Raw genomic sequence first — 23826 nt, 5'->3', positions numbered from 1 at the left:
CTCTGGGACTTTTGCATAGCCCACTCGATCGATTTGGTAGCGTCTTTTCTCCCAGGAGTCAAGAACACTGTGGTGGATCACCTCAGCAGATTCTTCCTGTCTCACGAGTGGTCGATTGTCTGGACGCCATCCATTCGGTTTTCCAGAAGCGGGGGGTTTTCCCACATAGACCTCTTTGCCTCCCGAGAGAACAGGAAATGCCAGGTGTTCTGCTCCTTCCAGGGACGCTCCCCGGGCTCCCGCTCAGACACATTCCTGATCCCGTGGAAGAGGCACCTACTCTATGCCTTCCCACCGTTTCCGCTTGTCCACACAGTCTTACTCAAGCTCCGCAGGGACAGCGCCCACCTGATCCTGATTGCTTTAGTGTGGCCGAGGCAGCGCTGGTACACCATGTTGTTCAACCTCTCAGTGGCAGGCCCGATTCCCCAGCCACTCTGGCCAGATCTCATAACACAGGACTTCAGCAGGCTTCACCATCCGGACCTGCAGTCTCTTCACCCCACAGCATGGTTGCCATGTGATTAAGCCAGTCTGAGTTGCGTTGCTCTGCCTCGGTCCAACAGGTGCTCTCGGGCAGTAGGAAGCCTTCCACTTGAATGACACATCTGGCCAAGTGGAAGCGTTTCTCCTGCTGGTGTGCTCAGTGTAACTCAGTCCCCAGGCAGATGTCCGTTCCTACTGTCCTGGACTACCTCTGGTCCCTGAAAGAACAGAGCCTAGCGATCTCTTCCATAAAGGTGCATCTGGCAGCCATCTTCGCCTTCCACTCAGGGGAAAATGGCCGATCAATCTTCTCTCACCCCACAGTTTCAAGGTTCCTCAAGGGACTGGAACGTTTGTACCCTCAAGTCAGACACCTGACCCCTACCTGGGATCTCAACCTGGTGCTGGCCAAGCTTATGAGTGCTCCTTTCAAACCACTGGCCACCTGCTCGTTGCTGTACCTTTCCTGGAAGACAGCCTTTCTCGTCGCTATTACTTCGGCAAGATGAGTATGTGAGCTTCAGGCCTTGACAGCGGCCCCTCCCGTATACAGTATTTCATAAGGACAAGGTACAGCTGCGACCACACCCATTCTTCCTCCCTAAGGTGGTGTCCGCCTTTCATGTCAATCAAGACATCTTCCTCCCAGTCTTCCTCCCGAAGCTGCACCCATCGCATCGGGAACAACAGCTTCACACCCTAGACGATCACAGGACTCTAGCCTTTTATATTGAGAGAACAAAAACCCTTCCGAAGGTCACCTCAGCTCTTTGTAGCTGTGGCAGACCAGATGAAAGGCCTATCAGTCTCATCCCAACGAATTTCATCTTGGGTAACATCCTGCATCCGTACATGCTATGATTTGGCTCACGTTCCGGCTAGCCACCTCAACTCCCATTCTACTCGGGCTCAAGCTTCATCTGCCGCCTTCCTGGCCCATGTTCCCATCCAGGAAATATGTCGGGCAGCTACCTGGTCATCGATTCACACCTTTGCCTCACATTACGCATTGGTTCAACAGGCCAGAGATGATGCAGCATTTGGCTCAGCAGTTTTGCATTCTGCAACATCTCACTCCGACCCCACCACCTAGGTAAGGCTTGGGAATCACCTAATTGGAATCGATGTGAGCAAGCACTCAAAGAAGAAAAGACGGTTACTCACCTTTGTAACTGTTGTTCTTTGAGATGTGTTGCTCATATCCATTTCAAACCTGCCCTCCTTCCCCTCTGTTGGAGTAACCGGCAAGAAGGAACTGAAGGGCCGTTGGGTCGGCAGGAGTATTTATCCGGCGCCATAACGGCGCCACTCCAGGGGGCGACCCAGCCGACCCACCGAGTGTTGCTAGAGTAAAAATCTTCCAACAAACGTGCACGCAGCGCGTGCACACCTAATTGGAATGGATATGAGCAACACACCTCGAAGAACAACAGTTACAAAGGTGAGTAACAGTATTTTCATCCACTTTTGTAACTTCTCAGTCCTGTACCGGTATTTTTATACCTAAAAATGTAATGAATTCAAAGTTCAATATCTTGCAGCCTGCACAGATGGAAATGGGTGCTTTATACTACTGGGAGGAGAAATTCCCAGCTTCCCAAAGGGATCCTACATTGACTTCTAGCTCTGAAAATGCCTGAGATCAGACTTTACAACTTGTGACATGTCCAGATATAGAAAAGCTTATGGCTCTGTCTCAGCTCTGTACAGTTGGATTGACAATAACTAAGGCATTGGACTTTACAGGGAGAGGGAAATAAAAAACATTCCCAGTAAAATTGGAAATATGGAACTCTCTAAAATATACCTTGTCGCTTTTTGGGGATAATCTGTATAAATCAACTGTGTGTGGCAAAGTCACATGTATAATGTAGATACCTGAGTTCCATGATGATAAAATAACAAAGAATAATAAAAATAGTCATGGCTTTAAAGTCTAATACATCTTGAAATATTTCAGCGCTTCTGTACAAGATTGTTCTTGATCACTTCCGGTATCCAAGCACCAGAAACAGGCAGGAAACAAACAAGACCCACAGACTACACACCTTGGTAGCAGAAGAGGGCCAAATCCCCTTGATTAAGCAGCAGTTATCCTATTTATCATCTCTTCCAGATGGATTATAGTCAAGACATTTTCAGTAAACTACTAACAATACTTCTGTCATATTTCCTGTTCATGTCTCAGATCCCAAGCAACAGTCAAAAGACAAAAAAATGCCCTGTCCTAGAAGGATAAGAGATGTAAAGCTCAATGTCACCCCCATACTGATGGCACCACACCATATAATACCTCACTATCTCCTTTAGCATTCTCACAAAAACAATGCACAGGAGGGTGACAGAACAGAACCTTGTAGTAGGGCACACAAGAAAGCCTTGGGGCAGATGAGGAATTGCCCTAGGCTAGCCCCTGAGTCCACTGCCCACAACTCCACATAACCTTACCCTGCAAATGCCAATGGCCATCATTGTCAGGGACCATGCGTCTCAAATCTGGAGCCTGCCATACAGCAACTTGCTAACAGTTGCTAGGGCAAAGCTGAACCTCGACAGAAGACTCCGATCCTGGTACCTGACTGGCAGAAGGCTGGGGGTCCTGACTGGTCCACAGCGTCTATATAAATCCAGCACAAGAACAGGAAGTTGTCCATGCAGCTGGGACCCATCTTGCTCTGCACTGTGAGCCTACTGCTTCCTGCTACTGCTTCTGCTCCCACTCTGGTTATTGATTTGTGGTTCTCCTGCTTCTGATCTCCTGGTAACCTGACCCTGCCTGCCTCCATGATTCTTGGTATGCCCTCTGGCATATCTTAGACTCTAACCTCCTGATATCTGACCCAGCCTGACTCCTGCTATGACCATTAGATCAGACAGCCCATGTCTCAGTTGTAACCATCAGATGTCTTCATGCACAGTATCAAAGGCAACTGGTAGAGCTGAAGAAATCAGCATGCACTTTTGATCATGGCCTGTTGTGATGAGAGTAACCCTCAATTGGATCACTGCAGACTCTGCCATATCCCAGGCCTAAAGCTAGATTGAAAGGAGTCAAGGAACTCCATGTACTTCAAGTACAGATAAACTCATATCTGAATCCTGATTATATAAAATCCTCAAGCCAGTCCGATAATTAGGATTTACTTGTATTGCCAAAGTGGTTTCTCAATCGAAAGAAAACAAACAATATTCTACCATACCTGCCCCATGCCTTCTAGCATCATAAAATAACAGGGTAGGAACAGGGCAATAACAGGCAAGACTGTGAAAATACGGGGCTGGTTTCTTTAGTAAATATGTAATAAAAACTTACATAAGAGGTGATGGGACCTTGCCCTCTCAAGGGGGGCACTGACCATCATTTCCACCCACAATGAACCAATGCTTCCTTCCCACAAGCTCTCATCAGCCATGATGGATGTGGGTCCAAAATGCAAGTTGCAGCCAGAAGCTCCCCAAGTATGTCCAGCCCCTCAAGGATTCAGGGTGGCAGAAGCTCAAGCAGAGAAGATATTACATTTGTCCACTCTGAACGCAGAATCGACCATCACAGATGCAGAAAATCTGAGTGTATTGGTGTAGTAGACCAACAGAGAGCTCAGACACTACAGCAACTGTGTATCTATGCAGAGAAAACTCAGATCCTGCCTACTAGCTGGAACTGTTCTGGAAATTAATGTTCTGCTTCTAGCCATGCCATGAGATTTGAAAAATGTATTTATACTACAGCCAGTAGTTTTCTGCTACTGATACCCTATCCTCCTCCTTTCCACTTTCTACGTCACAGGCCATCTGTACATCTCTGTGGTGTGCAAGGACAAATAATCAAAGAAGAGAGATTAAAAGCCACGGCACGAGCCCTGGTTCAGTACTAACTCAGAAAAAAGAGCACTATCTCCCACATTATTAATGATACTTCTTGCAGCACCCAACTGTTCCTTTGAGATCTCCCGTTGAATTTTTCTGGCTGCTTAGCTTGTAAGAGTTGGTGTGATCTCAAAATAAGGTGATATAGCCACAAAGATTCAAGTGTATTCTAGCACAGTCCTGTTTGCCATAGTTCATAAAACTTTACGAAGAGTCATGTATGTAATTTCTCTGTTGGTCCTCTGAGAACAATTCGCACAAAGATTACATTTGCCCTATCACTACATTATGCAGCGAAAGAATGCTCAATTTGCAGATAAAGCATCTGACTCTCTTATTCCGTGAATGAGGGAGTGTCAAAGCGACAAGGGAGTTATGGAACACTATTTTCTAATTGGGTGAACAGATAGTTCTGTCTCCTTGGACTTCTGTGCTTTGCAATGAGTCTTTCCATGTACTGAATATTAGGTAAACTACCAATCTGTCCTGGTCCCACTGATCATCAAGCTGTGGTATGTGAAACTAAAAGCGTTTAAAATAAAACAGAAAGAACAAAACAAGAAAATTATAGCAAGCTTCAGTTACTGACTCCAGACTCTTCTCATGTGATTCCCAGTTTAGCTGTTACTCAGGCTCTCGTGAGCATACTAAACTGAACTGCAGTGGAGAGCAAATAGAGTAAGAACTACTTGTTTCAGAAGTAGAGGCTACAGTTACCTAGCACAGCTTAAATACATTTGTAAAAACAGACCACAGTTCTTTTCCATGGCTTGCCTGAAGCCCCACCTTAATGATTTCGTTCTATTTCATCTGCCTGTAACCTTGAGCTGTGTTCCAACGGAAAGTCAAATGACTACCATTGAATAGCCATTTATTCTTGGACCAGGAATTCCATGAATAAATGAGTTACATGAATTCCATGAGTTACACGAATTCACATTGTGTCAGGGTTTGACCGTAAGTCTTTGAGGGAAGATCAGTCTGTGCCAGAGGAGAATTAGAAATCTAGTGGAGAAAAGACTTAAATCTTTTCAGACGTAATTTACAATTAAGTTTTAGGTACTGCAGGTGACTTGCTGTTTCAGAACATTTTGCATTCCTCCCTGCACTGTGTTATTGGAGAAGCTGAATTTTTGCACTGATTGCATCTAGGAAGATAATTTATAGCTTTTTCCAATATGAAGTCTGAGTAAAGTCGAGTAGTTTATTCTCTTGAAACTATACACCAGGGGTAGACAACCTGTGGCACGCGAGCTGATTTTCAGTGCACTCACACTGCCCGGGTTCTGGCCACTAGTCCAGGGGCGGGGGGAAAGCTCTGCATTTTAATTTAATTTTAAATGAAGCTTCTTAAACATTTTAAAAACTTTATTTACTTTACATACAATAATAGTTTAGTTATATAGTATAGACTTATAGAAAGAGACCTTCTAAAAACAGTAAAATGTATTACCAGCATGCGAAACCTTAAATTAGAGTGAATAAATGAAGACTCGGCACCCCACTTCTGAAAGGTTGCTGACCCCTGGTATACACCATGAATATATTAAAACTTTTTTACAGTACAGCAGACTAAGCTATACCAGTTAACAAGAAGTAAAAAGGGATTGGAAAGATAGGCTGAAAGGAGTAGGTGAGGAAGAGAAATGGAAAATTAAGAGCATTAACACCTTGAATTTGTGTAGATGATTTGCTTTAAATTTTATGCCCCATAAAAATCACTTTGGCATGGAATATACCTAAGAGTTTGCAGGCCAAAAGAAGTTATTGTAACAAAGATAGAAGGGGTTTTTAAAGAGATCTTAAAATGGAAATGGTCTTGCAACCTTATGTCATATAGTATATTACTCACATATTATGTATTTAGGCACAGTGATGTGGCTTACACATAACATACAAAAAAGTATTGTGCACATCATAACCTTTATTGCTTTAGTAGATATCAGTATGGACCCCAGCATTCTTAAATTTCACCAGTAACCCCAAAGAATACTCAAATGTATGCCAGAGCTGTGTGCATGGATTCAACTCCCAAGGAATTGCAAATACACACTACAACGATTGACACATTCAAAACCCAACCCACAGAACAGTGGTGTCCAACCAGGGGCCTTCAAGACACTACACTGTAGCCCTCAAGGGTAACTGTGTTAAGGAGAAAACTAGTATTTGATTACAATTTGAAACGTGTTCCCTGAACGGGTCCCTCTCTTTTAACCTAAAGCACTGGGGAGGCGATAAAGTGGTGCCATCTCCACAATAGCCTTCACTGATGCTCCCGAATACAGCTGGTCAGAAATTCTTCAGTGAAACACATTTTTCCTCAGAGAAAGCCAATATGTTGAAATCAAACCATTTCATGGAGATGATTCCATTTTCAACAAAGCTGCAACAGGACCATGCCAACCAGGAAGGTTTCAAAAGCTGCCTGGCTGCCTGCCAGTTTGCCAGCATGGCCCCTCGGCAGCCTGCCTGGCAGGCTAAGATGGAGTAAAGAGTCTGGAAGCCCCAACTCCCAAGGTCCAAATCTCCCAGGCTGCCGCATAGTGGGACTCCAAGGGATTTCAGGATCCCAGCTCTAACGGAACTCTCCAGGTGTGCTGCCACGGGACAGAGTTCCCAAGGCTTCCAGTTCCTCATCAGAGTGCCTGGTGGTCTGATGGCAAAATGGGAAACTGGAAGACAGAGCTCTCAAGGGCTGAGGCTTCCAGGTTAGTCAGGGTTTGCAGGCTCCTGGCTTCCCTTCAGCTTGCCAGGTGGGATGACTAGCAGCAGCAGCCTGGAAGTGCCAAATTCTGCAATCTGAAACTCTCTGTGAAATGGAATGGCCTTTCTCTGCAGAGCTCTACCTCACAGACAGCTTGCATCTAAGCCAGGATCAGGTGGAGCTGTTGTGCCTGTGCTGTAGCAGCTACTCCAATAACCACATCCTTGTATCACTAGAAAGCTGTGGGAGCCCCTGGGAGAGCAGGAGAGGTGCCTCACTGACTCTGCCTATAAAGGATGGCTCCCCTCTTCCACACAGCCATCCAGGGTGGCCTAGGAGAGGGGTGAAAATGAGAACAACCAGTTACAGCTCCTTGATTTTCTGTGCTAGCCCCTTGTCATAAACAGATAGCTAAGGGTTAATGTCTCTTTCACCTGAAGCACCTGACCAGAGGACCAATCAGGAAACTGGATTTTTTCAACTTTGGGTGGAGGGAATTGAGTGTCTGTGTCTTTGTCTTTTTTCTTTTGTCTGCCTGCCTGCTTTCTCTGAGCTTTGGAGAAGTAGTTCTATTTTCTAGTCTTCTGTTTCCAAGTGTAAGGACAAAGAGATCAGATAGTAAGTTATATGGTTTCTTTTCTTTGGTATTTGCATGAATATAAGTGCTGGAGTGCTTTGATTTGTATTCTTTTTGAATAAGGCTGTTTATTCAATATTCTTTTAAGCAATTGACCCTGTGTTGTATCATCTATACAGAGAGAACATTTGTACTTATTTTTCTTTCTTTTTATATAAAGCTTTCTTTTAAGACCTGTTGGAGTTTTTCTTTACTTCAGGGAAATTGAGTCTGTACTCACCAGGGAATTGGTGGGAGGAAGGAATCGGGGAGATCTGTGTGTTGGATTGCTAGCCTGATGTTGCATTCCCTCTGGGGGAATAGGAAAGTACTTTTTGTTTCCAGGATTGGGAACAGAGAGGGAGATTCACTCTGTTTGGATTCACAGAGCTGGTGTCTGTGTATCTCTCCAGGAGCACCTGGAGGGGGGAAGGGAAAAAGGATTATTTCCCTTTGTTGTGAGACTCAAGGGATTTGGGTCTTGGGGTCCCCAGGGAAGGTTTTTCAGAGGGACCAGAGTGCCCCAAAACACTCTAATTTTTTGGGTGGTGGCAGCAGGTACCAGGTCCAAGCTGGTAACTAAGCTTGGAGGTTTTCATGCTAACCCCCATATTTTGGACGCTAAGGTCCAAATCTGGGACTAAGGTTATTACATGGTGGCAGTGGGTGGGAGATAGACAGAATCCAGAAGCCAGTAGGAATATTATATTTTTCTTTTCTCTGCTAAGGGCTTTTTAGCAGAGAGAAACAGTTGGTTTTAAAAGGGAACCAGAGAGAATTTTTTTTTTCTGCTCTCTCTGGCAGTTTGTGGCTTGCATGTTAAGCGAGAAGCCATTAAGAGGCTGTTGAGCGTCTTTTGTCATGCAATAGCCCTCCCATTAGGAGGCAAGTAACAGCACTTATATGCATGCAAATAAAGTGGTTTTTCTGGTTTCCTTTCATTGAACATTAGCTAGAGAGAGAAAAGGAAAAAAGCACTGTTGCTAGGCAGACTTCAGGAGGCAACAGAACCTGCAGTTCAGAAGATAAACACCGGAGGGCACCCCAACACAAGAAAACAGGAACCATGACTTCTAAGGCAAAAATTGACGCCGAAGAACAAATCAAAGAAGCTGAACACAGGCGACAGATGGAGATGAAAGAAAAGGAAGAAAGCATGAAACTGGCAGCCTTCCAAAGAGAACAGGCAGCCCAAGAGGCAGCACACAAAAGAAAACTAGAAGAAGAAGAGATAGCCTACCGAAGGAAACAAGCAGAAGAAGAGTTGGCCCACCACCGAGAAATGGAAAAACACCAAAAAGAAATGGAAAAACACCAAAAAGAAATGGAAAAACAACAAAAAGAGAATGAAGAGAAGGAAAAACAGAGAAAACATGAACTGGAGTTGGTAAAAGCTGGGCTGCATGTGCCAGCCAACCCTAACAACCCGGCGCCAAATATTGCTCCACAGCACAGGAAATTTCCCACCTACAAGGCAGGTGATGACACCGAGGCCTTCTTGGAAAATTTTGAAAGAGCCTGTCTTGGGTACAGCATTCCCGAAGACCAGTACATGGTAGAATTGAGGTCACAGCTCAGTGGACCTTTAGCAGAGGTGGCAGCTGAAATGCCTAAGCACCAAATGAATGACTATAAACTTTTTCTAACCAAGGCCAGATACAGGATGGGGATAACCCCAGATCATGCCCGTCGGCGCTTCAGAACCCAAAAGTGGAAACCAGAGGTGTCATTTCCCAAACACGCCTACTACATTGCAAAAAACTATGAGGCCTGGCTAACAGGAAACAACATTCAAACCTTGGAAGAACTGAACCTCCTCATACAAATGGAGCAGTTCTTGGATGGTGTTCCTGAAGACATCACACGGTACATACAAGATGGAAACCCCAAGAATATCGCTGAGGCGGGGGAGATTGGAGCCAAATGGATGGAACTGGCAGAAAGCAAAAAAGCTACTGTCAAGGGGAACGATTACCCCAGGGGGCACACAGACCATAAACCCTACAACCGAGGACAGCCAAAGACCCCACATACCACCCAAGTAAAGCCACAGATACCCTACCCTTCAACCTCACCAGTCTCCAGTAACTCACCTCGGCCCAGTGACCCATCAGATGGAAGATGCTTTAAGTGTAATGACCTGGGACATATCAAGGCCAAGTGTCCCAAGAACACCATGCGAGTGCAATTCATTACACCACCATCACACCCAAGATCCCCAGGCCCGGATGCCTCTCAAATACCCTTGGAGCGAAGGGAAAATTTGAGAGTGGGTGGAAAGAAGGTTACTGCGTGGAGAGACACGGGGGCACAAGTGTCAGCTATCCACCAATCCTGTGCCATCAGGCAATGGTCCCCAAGGAACCATACACCAGCTGAAGCACAGCATGCACCTGCTACTCCTCTTTGTCCTGACTCATACGCAAGTGGCTGCAGGGAGAGAGCCACAGAGACTGGCTACATCCACTGGGGACTGCCTTTCAGCCAGGTGTCTGTGGTGGGAATGATATGGTTCATGGACAGGTATAACTGGGGCCCTTATATTACCTGGATTTCAAGACTGTGCTGTAACAGGAATTTTTTTTTAACCAATGCTACTATGTTCTCATCAGAATAAGAATTGGTCAAACAGATTTGAAAACTGGGCTGACTTACTTTATAGCACTCAACATGTGTTGAGGGCCTTTTAAAGCACAAAAGGACGGAATAAAAGCGAAGGGTTGAGATGAAAAGAGAGAGAAGAGAAGAACAAAGAATGGGATGGAATAATGGGAGGGAGAGGAAATCTAGGGAGAAAAGGAAAAGAAATATAAAAAAAATCTTTAAAAATTGAAAAGCCATTCACCGCTTAGGACACTTGCAACAGAAAAAGGCAACCATTCAGTTTTTAAATACTACAACTTCAAAACTGAAAATCATTTGGAAGCAACCTTTATTTTATTATGAAATTAGCTTTGGAGAATGTTGTTTCACAATAGGAAACCACTTGTGAGAGAGCCTGTTGGGGCCAGTTAGATACAGCTTTTCTGTTACTCAGATAGACAGGATTTTTCTACCATTAAAAAACAATTTAGTTCAACTCGAGATAAAGTGTGACTATATCTCCCTATTCTCCCAGGGTGAGTAGGATTCAGTTACTATTCACTTTAAGTTCTGCAATTGCTTCTTTCCTCACTTTTTTCCACTGCAGGGAGTTCTGTACTTGTATTTGTTAGACATTACACCTCATGCATGAACTTTCTGCAAAGTCCTTGTCAGTTTGCCTTTTCTGTGTGCTTCAGAAGCACCTTAATTTGAAATGCAAATTGTACAATGTCAGTGCTTTGTGGCATGACTTAGCAGTAAAGGCCTTTTTTCAGGGAGCTTGTCCTATGAATGTCATTTCTCTTTCTGACAAGTGAATTATCCATTCTTTTGCTCTGATCCTCAGATTTGGGGTTGTTCAATTTTGATTTATTTTAAGATTTCTGAGTTCTTTCTACAGTTTATGCTGAATTTTCAACTTTGTCTTCTGAATACTTTTATCCTCACCAATCCTTTCCAAAGACCGATTACAGACCAATATTAATATTCTCTTGTTGTCTGTTTAAGAAAATCAAGACAGGGCCTCAAAATCTATTCTGGGCTTAATAGTTCCCTTTTAGTTAATATATGGTTTTGTACTATCCTACCACATGGGCAGAGTACACAGTCACCCACCCAAAGGAGCAAAGCATTCTGTAAGTAGAAGCAGGCAGTGCTCCTGTCATGTAACCGCATTAATACAGTTACTTCCCTTAATTACCTCAGGCAAGAAATTAGTACATACTTAGTATTTCTGATTATCCCTGTGTTGCTTCCAAAGATAAACCTAAATCTTGACACTAAATAATTAAATATTTAAATTTAATTAGATTATATTCCATTAAAAAGCAACACATGGAGAATGTTAAGGTTGCTCTGTTGAGCAGTCAAAAGCCAAGGAATCACAGGGCTGTTTGGCATGCACAGAAAAGCACTCAGTTCTTCAAGGTGTTACACTTGTGTAGCTAAAATTATACAAAATATTAGGATAATATATAATGTAATTTTGTCATTTTTTTTTTTTACTTCTGAGTGATTAACTGGGCAATCTTAACACTTTCAACTTTGTTTTCTAATGAAATTTCCTAGGATTCTTTTTTAATTAAGTCATTTTAAATTCAATATTCCATACTATGTAAGTGCTAGGTTAGTCACCAATAGCCCTGTCCTACACACTTTAAAATGTCTGCACAAGGCAACCTCTCCCCTGTACACCTTAAGAAGTTCTGCTGTGAAGCTTAAGAGCTATATAGCTTTTACCTCACAGACGTTAAGGTCAGAAGGGACCATTATGATCATCTAGTCTGACCTCCTGCACAATGCAGGCCACAAAATCTCACCCGCCCACTCCTGTAACCAACCCCTAACCTATGCCTGAGTTATTGAAATCTTCAAATTGTGGTTTAAAGACCTCAAGGTGCAGAGAATCCTCCAGCAAGTGACCCGTGCCCCATGCTGCAGAGGAAGGTGATAAACCTCCAGGGCCTCTGCCAGTCTGCCGTGGAGGAAAATTCCTTCCTGACCCAAAATATGGCGATCAGTTAAACCCTGAGCATAAGGTAAGGAATTATGCCTAATTCACTTCAAACTTTACAAGGATCTTGGTCCAGTAAAGAGCTGAGCCCTTCCTGAAGTTAATGAGCATCTACAATTCTCATTGATTTCAATGGCAAGTGAGGATGCTCACCTGGAAGATATACACGGCTTCAGGTCATCTGCTGGAAACTTATGCATATCCCCTTCTCAGACCTCATCCTCTCTCCTGCTTCCTCTCTACCTCAGCAGAATTCCAGCATTCCTCCCCCACTCCCCTTCTGCAAGCTGCAGTTTCCTTCACATGCCAGTGCAAATTCTGCCACTGTTCTGAAAAGATTTCTTTCAGCCCTGATTTACTTCTTCCATCCACTACAAGCCCCAGTTCCCCCAAACCACACCACCTCCCATAGACTTATGTCCTGATTTTACTCTGGCCAATCCAGGAGCTCCTGTTCCAGGTCTCTACCCACTTGACTTCCCGAGAATCACCCAAATTCCTAATAAACCTCCCCAAGCGTCTCCAAATATTTCCACATGAAATTATAGAAGTTAAAAAAGGAAAAGATCTATCTGATTGTGGATCTCCCTCACAGTGCAGAACGTCACAGAATAATGATGGAGGCTACCATCTGCAATATGAAACACATGGAATAAGAAAAAGCTATTATAGTAAGCTGGAGACCATGGAGTTCAAAAATAATATATTAACAGCTCTGAACAGACTATAAGTTATACTGTAAGTAACTGGGGCAAGGGCTGTCTTTGTACAGCACCTAGCACAATGGGCCTCTGATCCAGGATTAGGACCTCTAGGCACTACTGTAATACAAATAACCAGTTATTATAATTGGTTCTCTTTTCCCTGTGTACCTTATCTCTTCATAATTTCATACACAAAACAAATTCAGCTACCATCTCTGTGCTGATGACTCTCAAACCTACTTTTTCTACTCCAGACCTGTCTCCTTTTGTCCAACTAAGATCTCGGTGTGCTCTCTGACATTTCCTCATGGATGTCCAGCTGTCAGCTCAAGCACAACATGGCTAAAACAGAGCTCTTAATCTTCCCACTCCACGACCTCCTCATTTTCTCCTTTCTTGATCATGGTGAACATCACTACAATCCTGCCTGTCACTCAGCCCCACAACCTGAGCATTATCTTAGATTTGTAGCTCCTTCTAGGTCCTCATATCCAAGCAATGTATAAATCTTGCTGATTCTTCCTGCATCACACCTCAAAGATATGGCCATTTCTATCCACTCAGGGGGCTACATCTCTTGTCTTGACTCTCACTGCCTCGCATCTTAATTACTGTAACATCCTTTTCCCTTAGCCTTGACAAATGCAATCTTGCCTTGTTCATTTCCAGAATGCTGCTGCAAAGATAACGGTCCTAGGCTGTTGCCCCTCTCTTTGCATCCCTGAATTGGCTCTCCCTTCTCTATTGCATCAAACATACACAGCTTGTCTTTACTTTCAAGGCTTTCCCAGCCTATCACCACTCTACATACCATCTCTCATTCACTATGAAGATGTCTGCTCCTATCTCCAGTTGTTCCATGATGCCAACCTCCATTGCGCCTTTGTTAAATTTTCAAAAAAGCATCTTCCTGGTTTCTCCCATGATGCCCCTAATGCCTATAACAGTCTGCAAAACTAACTCATTATCCATCTTCAAAATCCTTCCTGGCTGTGATGTCTACAAAAACAAACTTGACAATAGTTAGCCAGCTGGTGTGCTCAGAGTGCTGTCTATTATATTGACCAATATTATCCCACCGTTTCCTTGTGCTCCACCTCCTGTCTGAATCCATCAGTAGTCTCTTGTCTTAGAGTGTAAGCACTCTGAGTCATGGGCCATCTGTACAGTGCCTAGCACAATAGAGTCCTAGTCCATTACTAGGGTTTTTAGGTGCTACGGTAATATAAATAATTACAACCACTGAATTTATTGTACAGAGGCCTTTGATAGGAACACACATAGTATCTATACAATGTACACACATTTGTGACGTTTCTTTCACACACACACAGAGAAAGAGCATTCTAAGAGCATTCCACTACCCTCTGCTGGACAAAATATCAGATCTGCTCATGTGTGTAAAGTCACTCTCTCGTGACTAAAATGTACAGAGCATGTATACTATAATGATCCCACATATGGAGGTTTCACAAATGACCTTCAGAGTATTACTTTTGTAACCCTTGTTTGTGATTAACATATTTTAAAAAATAACTCCTAGGGAATGAAAATGGAAGTGCCAGAGATACTCTATTGAATAGTGGAAATAACTGGATGTTCCCCCATTTATACAGGTCTTGACCCAAAGTCCACTGAAGTCAATGGAAAAGTTCTTCAGTGGTCTTTGGATCAGGTTAGTCACAACTGTTTCAAATGGATAGCTATCAAGCTCTGTGTTTTCAGTGTGACGTGAAAGGAGTTTTGCACACAACTTTCATTACTAATTGGAAGGATGCCCTACACATTCTTCTGAAATGGACCTTTCTGCCCCCTAGGATTTTAAGTTACAGTATCAGGTTTGATTTCGAGCAGCAACATGCTAGCAAAAGGTTAAATGCCAACACCTGAAATGGCTTTTCCTACTTAACCAATTTCGGATTTGTACTAAGGTCATTCTTCAGTTCTACAGCATGAGCTCTCCACTAGAATTTTAATTAAATTTTGACTAGAGCAGGCAAAAGTATTCTGGAACACAGAGTTGTCCCTCAATTTACTTTTAGTTCTTTTGGGCATTGGAGAGGAAAGCAATCCCTGTGTTTATCACTAATTCTCAGTTATTAGGATGTCTAGTAGCGCCGTCTCTTCAATATCAGAAAAATAAAACAGGAATAATATTTTAAAGGATACGAGGTCTGCAATATCTGTAAATCACAGCTCTACAAATCCTGATCACTGCATTGTAAATAACTCATAGCTATGAATTTGGGTTAGCTGGGGCAGATGTAAGCTCCAATAGCTACTTTTTTCCATACTCACTGACAGGATCCCAAAGTATGAACTCCAGCTAAAACAAATTTAAATTGTTTGTTTTACTAGGTTCTTCAAAAGACTAAAGACAATGCTATTTTATTGTTGAACTCAAACATATGTTACTTTTCACTTAATGAAAATTTGTTTTTATGATTGTTGTTCAGCACGCAGAGAGCTTTTGTATGAGTGGGTGCTTTATAAATACAATTATTGATTACTATTAAATACTTACAGTTATTAACTGTGTAATATAACTAATGTATAATATTATTAAGCATGAATGCCTTCATCTTAGTCAGTGATGCACACTCACTTGATGAGATTAGGAAGATGAATTGTGTAAGGATGACTCAGGCAAGGATGAACACAACAATATCCATGTGCTGGGTACAGCAGATTGGCTCCTTTACCTTAAATGAACACTGAAGGCAACCAGTTCTGAAAGTTCTTGCACTGAGATAGTGTACCCACAATGATGTGAGCTGAAGAGTTACATTCATAGATACATTAATAGATTACAAGGCCAAATGGGACCATTGTGATCATCTAATCTGACCTCCTGTATAAGACAGGCCATAGAACTTCCCCCAAATAATTCCTGTTTGAACTAGAGCATATCTTCTAGAATAATATCCACATCTTGATTTAAAAATTCCCAGTGATGGAGAATCCACCCTAACCTTTGGGAAATTGTTCCAGTTGTTGATTTCCCTCATGGTTAAACATGTACACCTTACTTCCAGTCTGAATTTGCCTCGCTTCAACTTCCAACCATTACATTGTTTTGTACCTTTAACTGCTAGACTGAAGAGCCCTCTATTATATTTGTTCCCCAGGAAGGTTGTCATAAACAGATAGTTAAGGGTTAATGTCTCTTTTACCTGTAAAGGGTTAACAAGCTCAGTGAACCTGGGTGACACCTGACCAAAGGACCAATCGGGGGACAAGATACTTTCAAATCTTGGTGGAGGGAAGTCTTCATTTTGTGCTGTTTGTTTTGTTCTTTGTTCTCTCTTGGAGCTAAGAGGGGCCAGACATGCAACCAGATCTTTCTCCAATCTTTCTAAAACAGTCTCTCATGTTCAAAATAGTAAGTACTAGATAGAAGGCGGATTAGTCTTTATGGTTGTTTTCTTTATTTGCAAATGTGTATTTTGCTAGAAGGATATTTTACCTCTGTTTGCTGCAACTTGTAACTTAGGCTACGAGGGATGGAGTCCCTCTAGTCTATGTATAAGCTTAGACTCTATAAACATTTTCCACCTTGATTTTACAGAGATAATTTTTACTTTTTTCCTTTCTTTAATTAAAAGCTTTCTTTTTTTAGAACCTGATTGATTTTTTTCCCTTGTGTGAAACTCAAGGGGATTGGGTCTGAACTTACCAGGGATTGGTGCGGGAAAAGGAAGGAGTGGGGGGAAAGGTTAATTCCTCTCTGTTTTAGGATCCAAGGAGTTTGGATCAGTGTATGGGCTTGTCTACATCACAAAGTTGCAGCGCTGGTGAGGGGGTTACAGCGCTGCAACTTAGGAGGTGTACACATCTGCAGGGCATCACCAGCGCTGCAACTCCCTGTTTGCAGCGCTGGCCGTACTCCCGTTTTGTCTCGGGTGTAGAGGATCCAGCGCTGGTGATCCAGCGCTGGTAATCAAGTGTAGACACTTACCAGCGCTTTTCTTGACCTCCGTGGAATAAGCAGGTATCCCAGCATACCTGAGGAAGCCTCTCTGGTAATCAAGCAGGTCTCCTTCCCCGCGGTGTGCTCCGGTGTTCTCCGAATCCCCCGCCAAGCGGGTCTCCTTCCCCGCGGTTTGCAGGGGGGTTCGGGGAACGCGAGAGCAAACCGTGGGGAAGCAGGTCTCCTTCCCCGGTTTGCTCTCGCGCTCCCCGAACCCCCGTGCAAGCAGGTCTCCTTCCCCGGTTTGCTCTCGCGTTCCCCGAACCCCCGTGCAAGCAGGTCTCCTTCCCCGGTTTGCTCTCGCGTTCCCCGAACCCCCGATGCAAGCAGGTCTCCTTCCCTGCGGTTTGCTCTCGCGTTCCCCGAACCCCCGAGCAAGCAGGTCTCCTTCCCTGCGGTTTGCTCTCGCGTTCCCCGAACCCCCGTGCAAGCAGGTCTCCTTCCCTGCGGTTTGCTCTCGTGTTCCCCGAACCCCCGAGCAAGCAGGTCTCCTTCCCCGGTTTGCTCTCGCGTTCCCCGAACCCCCGAGCAAGCAGGTCTCCTTCCCTGCGGTTTGCAGGGGGTTCGGGGAACGCGAGAGCAAACCGCGGGGAAGCTGGTCTCCTTCCCCGGTTTGCTCTCGCATTCCCCGAACCCCCCTTGAAGCCACCCAACAGCGCTGCAGTGTGGCCACATCTAACACCACTTGCAGCGCTGGTTGCTGTAAGTGTGGCCACTCTGCAGCGCTGGCCCTATACAGCTGTACTAATACAGCTGTAACAACCAGCGCTGCAAAATTGTAGATGTAGACATACCCTATGTCTCAGGGAAGTCTGGGAGGGGGAAAGGAGGGGAAATGGTTTATTTCCCTTTGTTTTAAGACCCAAGGGGTTTGGGTCGACAGGGAGTGTACCAGACACTGGAATTTCTGGATGGTGGCAAGCTATCAGATCTAAGCTAGGAATTAAGTTTAGAGGGGTACATGCAGGTCCCCACTTTCTGGATGCTAAAGTTCAAAGTGGGAATAATACCTTGACATATAACATAGCCCATAGAACTTCCCCCAAATAATTCTTGTTTGAACTAGAGCATATCTTCTAGAATAATATCCACATCTTGATTTAAAAATTCCCAGTGATGGAGAATCCACCCTAACCTTTGGGAAATTGTTCCAATTGTTGATTTCCCTCATGGTTAAACATGTATACCTTACTTCCAGTCTGAATTTGTCTCGCTTCAACTTCCAACCATTACATTGTTTTATACCTTTAACTGCTAGACTGAAGAGCCCTCTATTATATTTGTTCCCCAGGAAGGTACTCACAGACTGTGATCATGTCACCCCTTAACTCTCTCTTTGTTAAGGTAAATTGATTCCGCATATAAGGCATGATTTCTAATTCTTTGATTATTCTTGCAGCTCTTCTCTGAACTTTCTCCAAATAATCATCCTCTTCTTGAATTGCAGATACCAGAACTGGACACAGTATTCATTCAATGCCAAATACAGAGGTAAAGTAATGTCTGTATTTAAAAGTTAACCTGACACGGATGGACACAACCACTGTCAGTTTCAAATTGCAGGTGGTACTAAGCACAAAAACATTATCTGGGCAAAAGGCAACTCTGCATTATTTCTTCTGCACCTGATGATCAAACCGTCAAGGAAAAACAACAGAGAACCGTAAAGAAGTGAAGGAAAGGAGAAAAGAGAGACTGAAAAATGGAACAAAGTAACAATAATGGCTGTCAAAATCTGGGTCTGTTTCCCTAAGAAGAGATGGATGGTGTGCTCAAGCCATTGGATCTTTGATTTTCTAAGGGTTTGTTAAGATCTGGGAAAGATATTGCAGTGAGCTAATATGTGTTACTGAACCTCAGCCTCTTTCCAAATCTGGTTAGTTCATTTTAAAGCCAATTTTTTTTTTCTGAGCCAATTTATTTTTTGGAGACTGCTAACTTGCTCTCTGGTATATAAACCTCTTTCTGAAGCCTTGATGATGTCCATACTGTTTTGAGTGACCTTTCTCTAAACAAACTAAGGAAACACAACCTAGATGGAGCTACTATAAGGTGGGTGCATAACTGGTTGGAAAACCATTCCCAGAGAGTAGTTACCAGTGGTTCACAGTCAAGTTGGAAGGGCATATTGAGTGGGATCCCACAGGGATCAGTTATGGGTCTGGTTCTGTTCAATATCTTTATTGATGATTTAGATCAGAGGTCTCAAACTCCCGGCCTGTGGGCCATCTGTGGCCCGCAAACCTCCCCAATGTGGCCCGCGGGCGGCCAGCAGTTTAGGTCTGGGTCTCTCCCTTGGCCCCACCTGCCGCCCCTGGGCGCTCCCCCCACCCCCCAAGGCAGCTGAGCGACATCTGCCTGCTCGCTCCACGTGTCTGCCGGCCCCTCCCTGCGGCCCCAGGGCGGGGATGTGCCTCCGTGTGCTCCTCCGCCCTGAGCGCCCCGGGGACAATGGGAAGCTGTGGGGGCAGTGCCTGGGGGCAGCAGCATATGGAGGCCACCGGCCCACCCTGCCTTGGAGTCCCAGGTAAGCGCTACACCCCCACCCCCTCCCAGAGCCTGCACCCCCACCCCATTCCCACATACCCCCTCCTGCCCCCAGAGCCTGCAACCTCATCCCCTCCTCCTGCACTCCCACCCACGGACAGAGTCTGCACCTGACATAACCTTAGTCCCAGATTTGGACCTTAGCGTCCAAAACATGGGGGTTAGCATGAAAACCTCCAAGCTTAGTTACCAGCTTGGACCTGGTACCTGCTGCCACCACCCAAAAAATTAGAGTGTTTTGAGGCACTCTGGTCCCTCTGAAAAAACCTTCCCTGGGGACCCCAAGACCCAAATCCCTTGAGTCTCACAACCAAGGGAAATAATCCTTTTTCCCTTCCCCCCTCCAGGTGCTCCTGGAGAAATACACAGACACAAGCTCTGTGAAACTACACAGAGTGACTCCCCCTCTCTGTTTCCAGTCCTGGAAACAAAAAGTACTTTTCTATTCCCCCAGAGGGAATGCAAAATCAGGCTAGCAAATCCAACACACAGATCTCCCCGATTTCTTCCTCCCACCAATTCCCTGGTGAGTACAGACTCAATTTCCCTGAAGTAAAGAAAAACTCCAACTGGTCTTAAAAGAAAGCTTTATATAAAAAGAAAGAAAAATACATACAAATGGTCTCTCTGTATTAAGATGATACAATACAGGGTCGATTGCTTAAAAGAATATTGAATAAACAGCCTTATTCAAAAAGAATACAAATCAAAGCACTCCAGCACTTATATTCATGCAAATACCAAAGAAAATAAACCATATAACTTACTATCTGATCTCTTTGTCCTTACACTTAGAAACAGAAGACTAGAAAGTAGAAACTGCTTCTCCAAAGCTCAGAGAAAGCAGGCAGACAGACAAATGACTCAGACACAAACTTCCCTCCACCCAGAGTTGAAAAAATCCGGTTTTCTGATTGGTTCTCTGGTCAGGTGCTTCAGGTGAAAGAGACATTAACCCTTAGCTATCTGTTTATGACACGCCCCCCAAATTGCAGACAGTGGGGAAGCTCACTGGCGGCGATTTCCTTCTAGAACTTGAAAATAAACAGATTAATACAACACATACACCTTTACATATACTCCTAAGTATATAACTAACAAACTTCTACATTTTAAGAACACTTTTTAACTACTGAATTCTGGGAAACTCTCACGGGAGAGTGCATCAGCTACTTTGTTAGAAGCTCCTGTGATGTGTTGAATTTCAAAATCAAAATCTTGGAGAGCTAAACTCCAACGAAGAAGTTTCTTGTTGTTCCCCTTGGCAGTATGAAGCCACTTTAGTGCAGCATGGTCAGTGTGTAGTTGGAACCGCCGTCCCCAAACATATGGGCGTAGCTTTTCCAGGGCGTACACAATGGCATAGCATTCCTTTTCACTGACTGACCAGTGACTTTCCCTCTCAGACAGTTTCTTGCTGAGAAACACGACAGGATGGAAGTTGTGATCTGTTGCTTCCTGCATGAGCACTGCTCCTATACCACGCTCAGATGCATCTGTGGTTACTAGGAATGGCTTGTCAAAGTCCGGGGCCCTGAGCACAGGGTCAGACATGAGCATCGCCTTAAGCTGGGTAAAGGCCTTTTGACACTCATCAGTCCACTTAACGGCATTTGGCTGGGTCTTTTTGGTCAGGTCAGTCAATGGGGCAGCAATTTGGCTGTAGTGTGGTACAAATCGCCTGTAGTATCCGGCCAAGCCTAAGAAGGATTGGACCTGCTTCTTTGACTTTGGGACAGGCCACTTTTGGATAGCATCCACCTTGGCCTGTAGGGGGTTTATGGTTCCTCGACCCACCTGGTGCCCCAGGTAAGTCACTCTGTTTTGGCCTATTTGACACTTTTTGGCCTTAACAGTTAGTCCTGCCTGCCTGATGCGCTTAAAGACCTTTTCCAGGTGTAGTAGGTGTTCGGGCCAGGAGTCTGAAAAAATGGCCACATCATCGAGGTAGGCAACTGCAAATTCTCCCAGTCCAGCTAGTAGACCATCTACCAGCCTCTGGAAGGTGGCGGGTGCATTTCGAAGGCCGAAAGGAAGGACATTGAATTCATACACCCCCGCATGGGTGACGAATGCTGACCTCTCCTTGGCAGGTTCATCTAGCGGTACTTGCCAGTACCCCTTGGTTAAGTCTATTGTAGAGATGAACTGGGCACGTCCCAACTTCTCCAATAGCTCATCGGTGCGGGGCATTGGATAGTTGTCCGGACGAGTTACCGCATTTAGCTTACGGTAGTCCACACAAAAGCGTATTTCCCCATCTGGTTTGGGTACCAGAACCACTGGAGATGCCCATGCACTGGTAGATGGGCGGATTATACCCATCTGTAGCATGTTCTGGATCTCCCGTTCTATAGCAGCATGGGCATGAGGAGACACCCGGTAGGGTGGGGTTCTGATTGGGTGAGCATTACCTGTATCAATGGAGTGGTATGCCCGTTCAGTCCGTCCTGGGGTGGCTGAGAACAATGGGGCGAAGCTAGTGCACAGCTCCTTGATTTGTTGCCGCTGCAGACGTTCCAGGGTGGTTGAGAGGTTCACCTCTTCCACGTCACCGTCTTTTTTCCCGTCGTAGTAGACACCGTCAGGCCACTCAGCATCATCTCCCTGGACTGTAAACTGACAAATCTGTAAGTCTCTGGAATAGAAAGGCTTGAGAGAATTAACATGGTACACTTTAGGCTTTAGTGAGGAATTGGGAAATGCTATGAGGTAGTTTACAGCTCCCAGGCGCTCTTGGACCGTGAAGGGCCCTTCCCATGATGCTTCCATCTTATGGGCCTGTTGCGCCTTCAAGACCATAACCTGGTCTCCTACCTTGAAGGAACGTTCTCTGGCATGTCTGTCATACCAGGCCTTTTGCTCTTCTTGAGCATCCTTTAGGTTCTCTCTAGCAAGGGCTAAAGAGTGTCGGAGGGTGCTTTGTAGGTTGCTTACAAAGTCCAGAATGTTAGTTCCTGGAGAAGGCGTAAACCCCTCCCATTGCTGCTTCATCAACTGTAATGGCCCCTTAACCTCGTGACCATACACAAGTTCAAATGGTGAAAACCCTAAACTGGGATGTGGTACAGCCCTGTAGGCAAACAGCAACTGCTGCAACACGAGGTCCCAATTATTGGAGAATTCGTTGATGAATTTTCGTATCATGGCCCCCAAAGTTCCATTGAACCTTTCCACCAGGCCATTGGTTTGATGGTGGTACGGGGTGGCAACCAAGTGATTCACCCCATGAGTTTCCCACAGTTTTTCCATGGTCCCTGCCAGGAAATTAGACCCTGAATCTGTAAGGATGTCGGAGGGCCAACCTACCCTGGCAAAGATGTCTGTTAGGGCCAGGCACACAGTGTTAGCCCTGGTGTTGCCTAGAGCTACTGCTTCTGGCCATCGGGTAGCAAAGTCCACTAAAGTCAGTACGTACTGCTTTCCTCTGGGCGTCTTTTTTGAGAAAGGGCCCAGAATATCCACAGCTACTCGCTGAAATGGGACCTCAATTATGGGGAGTGGCTGGAGAGGGGCCTTGACCTGGTCTTGAGGCTTTCCCACTCTTTGGCATACCTCACAAGACCTGACATACTTGGCAACGTCCTTGCCCATCCCCTCCCAGTGGAAGGACTTCCCCAACCGGTCCTTGGTTCTGTTCACCCCAGCATGGCCACTGGGATGATCATGGGCTAAGCTTAAGAGCTTCCCCCGGTACTTAGTTGGAACCACCAACTGTTTTTGCGGCTGCCATTCTTCCCGGTGTCCACCAGAAAGAATTTCCTTGTATAAAAGTCCTTGGTCTATAACAAACCGGGATCGATTAGAAGAGCTGAGAGGCGGTGGGGTGCTCCGTGCCGCCGCCCACGCTTTCTGAAGGCTGTCATCCGCTTCCTGCTCAGCCTGGAACTGTTCCCTTGAGGCTGGGGTCACCAGTTCTTCCTCAGACTGTGGACTTGGGCTTGGTCCCTCTGGAAGCGATGTAGGTGATGGGGTTGTTTCCGTTGCTGGTGAACCGCTCTCCGCTGGTGCACCTGACGGTATTTCAGGCTCTGGCTGAGCCTTTTGGGTATGGCTGTCTGTTGCTTCTGCCAGTTTTGGCTCGCTGGCGCCCTCTGGCGTTGAGTTTGAAGATGTAGTTGCACTTGCTGGTGCTGGTTGCTGTTCCAGTTCCGGGCCTGGGACTGGAGATGCTGTGGCTGTTTCAGTGGTAGGCATGGAATCCGGGTCCACTACCTCTGCCTGGGTCTCTGGTAACACAGACGGGGCCTCTGTGGACGGCTCAGGAACAGGAATGGGTCTGGAAGCTTGCCTGGTTTGGCTACGTGTAACCATTCCCACTCTCTTGGCCCG

General features: G+C 45.1%; 1 protein-coding gene and 1 long non-coding RNA gene across 8 annotated transcripts in view; one reads left to right on the top strand and one right to left on the bottom strand.

The window, feature by feature from the left end:
- LOC127042904 (uncharacterized) overlaps window positions 1-23826 on the top strand; it is a 347285-nt gene that overhangs the window by 39544 nt on the left and 283915 nt on the right. Inside the window, exons 2-3 of one of the 7 annotated variants that reach the window (XR_007772086.1) lie at window positions 17127-17176; window positions 17484-17499. This is a non-coding gene — a long non-coding RNA (uncharacterized LOC127042904). The other 6 variants (XR_007772083.1, XR_007772081.1, XR_007772080.1 and 3 more) reach the window with 6 other exon arrangements.
- SLC2A13 (solute carrier family 2 member 13) overlaps window positions 1-23826 on the bottom strand; it is a 366744-nt gene that overhangs the window by 87180 nt on the left and 255738 nt on the right. The gene's annotated exons all lie outside the window — the stretch shown is intronic.

This window comes from Gopherus flavomarginatus, chromosome 1 (assembly GCF_025201925.1).
Source record: "Gopherus flavomarginatus isolate rGopFla2 chromosome 1, rGopFla2.mat.asm, whole genome shotgun sequence".
NCBI classification, from domain to species: domain Eukaryota; kingdom Metazoa; phylum Chordata; order Testudines; family Testudinidae; genus Gopherus; species Gopherus flavomarginatus.
This window is presented reverse-complemented; position numbering and strand designations above follow the sequence as displayed.